General features: G+C 35.8%; 1 non-coding gene across 1 annotated transcript; it reads left to right on the top strand.

The window, feature by feature from the left end:
* Positions 1–6,760: 6,760 nt before the first annotated feature.
* LOC132009471 (U6 spliceosomal RNA) lies at positions 6,761–6,864 on the top strand. Its single transcript, XR_009401947.1, has one exon. It is a non-coding gene; the product is annotated as a U6 spliceosomal RNA (small nuclear RNA).
* The last annotated feature ends 224 nt before the right edge of the window (positions 6,865–7,088 follow it).

The following is a 7,088-nucleotide window of genomic DNA, read 5'->3' as shown; positions in this document are numbered from 1 at the left end:
CAACAACAACAACAAAAACTCAAGATTCATCTATACAGTGCCTCTAAGAGACTCATTTTAGACCTAAAAATACCTGCAGATTGGAAGTGATGGGATAGGAACCATCTATTATGCTAATGGACATCAAAAGAAAGCTGAAGTAGCCATACTTATATCAAAAACAAAACAAAACTTGAGTTTAAAACTAAGACTGTAACAGGAGATAAAGAAGGGCATTATATCTTAATTAAGGGGTGTATCCATTAAGAGGATCTAACAATTATAAATATCTATGACCACAACTTGGAAGAACCCAAATACACAAATAATTAATTATGAACATAAAGAAACTAATTGATAATAATACGACAATAGTAGGGGGCTTTAACAACCCACTTACAACAATGCACAGATCATCTAAGCAGAAAGTCAACAAGGAAACAATGACTTTGAATGACACACTGGACCAGATAGACTTAACAGATATATTCAGAATATTTCATCCTAAAGCAGCAGAATACATATTCTTTTCAAGTGCACACGAAGCATTCCCCAGAATAGATCACATCATTGGGTCACAAAATCAGCCCTCAACAAGTATAAAAAGATCAAGATCATACCATATATATTTTCTGATCACAACATTGTGAAACTTGAAGTCAACTGAAAGAAAAAATTTGTAAAGACCACAAATACATGGAGGTTAAAGAACAATTTACTAAAGAATGGATGGGTTAGGGTGCCTGGGTGGCTCAGTGGGTTAAGCCGCTGCCTTTGGCTCAGGTCATGATCTCAGGGTCCTGGGATCGAGTCCCGCATCGGGTTCTCTGCTCCGCGGGGAGCCTGCTTCCTCCTCTCTCTCTCTCTGCCTGCCTCTCTGCCTACTTGTGATCTCTCTGTGTCAAATGAATAAATAAAATCTTAAAAAAAAAAAAAAAAAGAATGGATGGGTTAACAAAGAAACTAAAGAAAAAAATAAAAAGTACATGAAAGCAAATGAAGATGAAAACACAAAAGTCCAAAACCTTTGGGATGCAGCAAAGGCAGCCCTAAGAGGGAAATATATCGAAATACAGGCCTACCTCAAGAAGTAAAAAAAAAAGTCTCAAATACATAACCTAACCTTACACCTAAAGAAGCTATAAAAGGAACAGCTAATAAAGCCTAAATCCAGCAGAGGAAGGGAAATAATTAAGATCAGAGCAGAAATAAATAATATAGAAACAACAACAACAACAGAACAGATGAGAAGATCAATGAAACTAAGAACTCGTTCTTTGAAAGAATTAATAATATTGATAAACAGTCAGCCAGACCTATCAAAAAGAAAAGAGAAGGGTCCCAAATAAATAAAATCATGAATGAGAAAAGAGAGATCACAACTAACATCACATAAATACAAATAATCATTAGAGAAAGTTAGGGGAAATTATATGCCAACAAACTGGGAAATCTGGAAGAAATGGACAAATTCATAGAAACATACAAATTACTGAAACTGAAACAGGAAGAAATAGAAACCTTGAACAGACCCATAACCAGAAAAGAAATTGAATCAGTAATTAAAAGTCTCCCAGTAAACTCAAGTCCAGGGCCAGATGACTTCCAAGGCAATTCTACGAGACATTTAAATCTTTATTTTTTTAAGATTTTAGTTATTTATTTATTTGACAGATAGAGATCACAAGTAGGCAGAAAGGCAGGCAGAGAGAGAGAGAGAGGAGGAAGCAGGCTCCCCGCCGAGCAGAGAGCCCGATGCGGGGCTCGATCCCAGGACCCTGAGATCATGACCCGAGCCGAAGGAGGAGGTTTAACCCACTGAGCCACCCAAGCGCCCCACTACGAGACATTTAAAGAAGAGTTAATACCTATCCTTCTCAAATTGTTCCAAAAAATAGAAATAGAAGGAAAATTTCAATACTCTCTCTATGAGGCCAGTGTTTCCTTGATTCTAAAACCAGATAAAAACTCCAATAAAGTGAACCCAACAGTTCATTAAAATAATTACTCACCACAATCAAGTGGGATTTATTTGTGGGTTGCAGACGTGGCTCAATATTCACAAATCATTCAATGTGATACACTGCATTAATAAAAATAAGGATGAAAACCATATGATCCTCTCAACAGATGCAGAGAAAGCATTTAACAAAATTCATTCTTGATAAAAGTCCTCAAGAAAGTAGGGATAGTTGGAACATCCCTCGACATCATAAATGCCATATATGAAAGACCCACAGTTAATATCATCTTCAAAGGGGAAAAGCTGAGCTTTTCCTATATGGTTAAAAATAAGAAAGGGTGGGGTGCCTGGGTGGCTCAGTGGGCAGAAGCCTCTGCCTTAAGCTAAGATCATGATCCCAGGGTTCTGGGATGGAGACCTCAGCAGGGAGTCCACTTTCCCCTCTCTCTCTGCCTGCCTATCTGCCTACTTGTGATCTCTGTCCGTCAAATAAATAAATAAGTAAACCTTTTAAAAAAATGAGTAAGACAGGGATGTCCACTCTCACCATTACTATTTAACATAGTACTAGAGGTCTTAGCCAGCAAACAGACAATAACAACAACTATAAAGACATCCAAATCTGCAAGGAAGAAGTCAAACTTTCACTATTTGCTGGTGACATGATACTCTATGTAGAAATCCCAAAAGATTTCACCAAAAAATTGCTAGAACTCATACATGAATTCAGCAAAGTCATAGGATAAAAAAATCAATGTACAGAAATCTGTTGAAATTGCATATACCAATAATGAAGCAGCAGAAAGAGAAATCAAGGAACTGATTCCATTTACAATTGCACCAAAACCCCTAAGATACCTAGGAGTAAACCTAATTGAAGAGCTAAAAGGGGTGTACTCTGAAAACTTTGGAGCACTTATGAAAGAAATTGAAGAGGACACAAAGAAATAGAAAAATATCCCATGCTCATGGATTGGAAGAACAAATGTTGTTAGAATGTCTATGCTTCCCAAAGCAATTTAAACATTTAATGCAATCTCTATTGAAATACACCAGTATTTTTCACAGAGCTGAAATAAGCAATCCTAAAATTTGTATGGAACCACAAAGGACTCTGAATAGCCAGAGGAATGTTGAAAAACAAACTCAAAGAAGTTAAACTCTCACTCTTTGCAGGCAACATGATACTTTTATAGAAAACCCAAAAGACTCCAGCAAAAAATTGCTGGAACTCATACATGAATTCAGCAAAGTCACAGGATATAAAATCAATACACAGAAGTCAGTTGCATTTCTATACACCAACAATGAAGCAGAAGAAGGATAAATCAAGGAATTGATCCCATTTACAATTGCACCGAAAACCACAAGATACCTAGGAATAAACCTAATCAAAGATGTAAAGGATCTATACTCTAGAAACTAAAACATTTATAAAAGATATTGAGGAAGACACAAAGAACTGTAAAAACATTCCAAATTCGTGGATTGGAAAAACAAATATTGTTAAAATGTCTATGTTTCCAAAGCAATCTACACTTTCAATGTAATCCATCCCTATCAAGATACCATCAACATTTTAATAGAGTTGGAAAAAATAATCCTAAAATTTGAATGGAACCAGAAAAGACCCTGAAAAGCAGGGTCTTTCTTTTTTTGTCAAAAAAGAAAAGTAAAAGTCAAATGTTAAAAAGTAAAATGTCAAAAAAGAAAAGTAAAGCTGGAGACATCTGAAGTCCATTCTGGACTTCCAAGATATATTACAAAGCTGTAGTCATCAAGACAGTATGGAACTGGGCTTAAGACACATAGATCAATGGAATAGATAGAAAACCCAGAAACTGACCCACAATTATATGGCTAACTATACTTTAACAAATCAGGAAAGAATACCCAATGGAAAAAAAAACTGTCTTTTCAACAAGTGGTATTGGGAAAACTATATAGCCACATGCTAAAGAATGAAACTGGACCATACATAAAAATAAACTAAAAAAAAAAAAAAAAAAAAAAAAAAACCCTAAATGTCAGGCAGGAAAATCATCAAACTCTTAGAAGAAAACATAGGCAGCAACCTCTTTGATTTTGTCCATAGGAACTGCTTACTAGACATGTCATTGGAGGCAAGGGAAACAAAAACAAAATGAACTGTTGGGACTTTCTCAAGATAAAATGCTTCTGCAGAGTGAAGGAAACAAAATAATCAACAGAACCAAAAGGCAGCCTATGGACTGGGAGAAGATATTTGTAAATGACATAATGGATAAAGGGTTAATATCCAAAATCTACAAAGAAGTTATCAAACTCAACACCCAAAAAACAAATACCACCCCAAAAAACAAACAAAAAGAAATCTAGTTAAGAAATGGTCAGAAGATATGAATAGACACTTTTCTAAAAAAGACATCCAGATGGCCAATAGATACATGAAAAGATGTTCACCATCACTCATCATCAGGGAAATACAAATCAAAACCACAATGAGATATCACCTCACACCTGTCAGAATGACCAAAATGAGTAACACAGGAAATAACAGATATGGGAGAGGTGTGGAGAAAGGAGAACACTCTTATACTATTGGTGGGAATAAAAACTGGTACAAGTCACTCTGGAAAACAGTATGGAGGTTCCTAAAAAGGTTGAAAACAGAACTACCCTATGATCCAGCAATTGCACTACTAGGTGTTTACCTGAAGGATAAAAAAAAATACAGATTTGAAATGGTACATACACCCTGACCTTTATAGCAGCATTATCAAAAATAGCCAAACTATGGAGAGAGCCCAAATGTCCATCGAGTAATGAATGGATAATGAAAAGGTTATATATATATGTATATATGTACCACCTCTTCCTTATCCATTTACATACACACACACACACACACACATATATATGTGTATGCATGTAATGGAATATGGATATGCATGTAATGGAATATAAGTGGAATATTACTGAACTGCCAAAAAGAATGAAATCTTGCCATTCTAAAGATGTGGGTGGAGCTAGAGTATGTTATGCTAAGTAAAATAAGTCAGTCAGAAAAAGACAAATACCATACGATTTCACTCACATGTAGAGTTTAAGAAACAAAACAGATGAACATATGGAGGGGGCAGAGGGACGCAAACCATCAGAAACTCTTAATGATAGAGAACAAACTGATGGGTGATGGAGGGAGGTGGGTAGGAGATGGGCTAGACGAGTGATGGGTATTAAGGAGGGCGCTGGTATGATAATTACTGGGTGTTGTATGTAAGTGAGGAATCACTGAATTCTACCCCTGAAACCAATATTGCACTGCATGCTAACTAACCAGAATTTAGATTAAATTTTGAAGGAAAAAATACTTAAAAATAATAGATGAACAATGACTCTTGAAACAATTCAATGATATATTTTATGGTGACTAACATAACACAATAAATAAATAAATGAACAAACAAATAAATAAATATTAAGAAAATAAAATAATACTAGTAAATAAACAAAATAAAATGCAATGATTTCCACATTTGTCTGACTTCTAAACCATTTTTTCTTGTTTTTGTCACTGAACATCTCTAGAGGCTTGTGTTAATGACTAAACTTTAGAAAACACTGAGTTAAAGGCTCTTAGAGAGGCATTGTTTACAATGGCAACAAGGTGAAAATAAGCTGAGTAGTCACTGCTAACTTCCTTTCCTGCAGGGAATGCTAGGCAGTCCTATGAACAGCAGGGCAGATCCACGTACGCTGGCATGGAAATTTTCCAGTTTGTTTCATTAAATGCAAAAAAACAAGATGCGAACTCAGTAAACTGTCCCCATTTATGTGTGTATGCTTGAGTGTCAGTGAAGAAGAGTTGATGCAAAGGTAAACATAAGTCTATAATTATACATAGTAAATTTCTCAGTCCATATATAAGTCTCTATAGAGGGTTTCTTGCAGAGTGGCACTGAGTGTACAGATAAAAGGTGTTTTTATTTTTATTTTGTGCCATTAAGTATTGTTCAACTTTATTTTTACCAACTCATGTAATTATTTTTATAATTTAAAAAATAACACAAACTTTAAAAGCTTCCTGGAAACCCTTTTTGGTCTTTTTGTAATTTTGTGGTTTCCTGAATCCCAAATTGAGGCTAAGTTATGCCTGTCTTCTGAATGAGAAATGGTCAAGGCTTTATACCCTTGGGTCCACCAGAATACCAACTCTTCTGTATTTTTCCATCCTGAGATTGCAGGAACAGTTGGGTGACTGAGTACCCTGAGAAGTAACTGGCCCCTCTGTTTCGGGGGCCTACATTATGGGCTGCATCTAGATTTCCAGAAGGCCAAAGAACCCAGCCACGGGGGCAAGAATGGAATGTTGAATACCACTGTAGATAAACATTAATAGGCAAATCATGACTAAGCACAGAATCCCAGAGTCCAAAAGCATCTAATCTGGAAGGATCTTTCTACAAACCTGACACCTGAAGGAGAAAAATTGAAGACCATACTAAAGATTTCAGATCTGAAACTTCTGACTCTGAATCTGGGAGAATTTATACAATGCAATGCTGTCTTCCAAAATGGGAAGAACATGCCCCCTCCCTTCTGTTCACATGGAGATGGGAAAATGTTCCTGGCTTGAAGGCTTTAAAATTGACCAAAAGGAAAAAGAACAAACAAACAAAAAACCCTGACCAAAGTTAGACACGATAGTCTAAAGAAGCAATGTCCAACCAGAAGAGGAAGAGCCAGAAATGTGGAGAAGAAAAATTTGTTGAGCTAATTTAGCTAATTCTCAGTTTGATGAAAATTTGGGGAGAAGCACCAAGGTAAAGAAATAGAGTGCTCTTTTCAGTAGTACATAAACTAAATTTGGAATGATACAGAGATTATCATGACCCCTGTGCACAGATTATGTGCAAATTTGTGAAGCATTCCAAATGTAAAAGAAGGAAAAGAAAAAAAAAAGAGAAGAGAAGAGAAAGGAAAGGAAAGGAAAAGAAAAGAAAAAGGGAAAGAAAAAAGGAAAGGAAAGGAAAGGAGCAGACCCAAATCAAGAGTCCAAGACAAATTTGTGGTGATGAAGGAAACTTGTGAGAAAAAAAAAATTCATAGTTGTCTTTGGCATCTACTCTACATACCTAAGAGGAATTAACTTCTCAACTAGTTA

The sequence above is a fragment of the Mustela nigripes genome, chromosome 1 (genome assembly GCF_022355385.1).
Source record: "Mustela nigripes isolate SB6536 chromosome 1, MUSNIG.SB6536, whole genome shotgun sequence".
In the NCBI taxonomy this organism is placed as follows: domain Eukaryota; kingdom Metazoa; phylum Chordata; class Mammalia; order Carnivora; family Mustelidae; genus Mustela; species Mustela nigripes.
The sequence above is the reverse complement of the archived record's forward strand: the minus strand, read 5'-3'. Positions and strand labels throughout refer to the sequence as shown.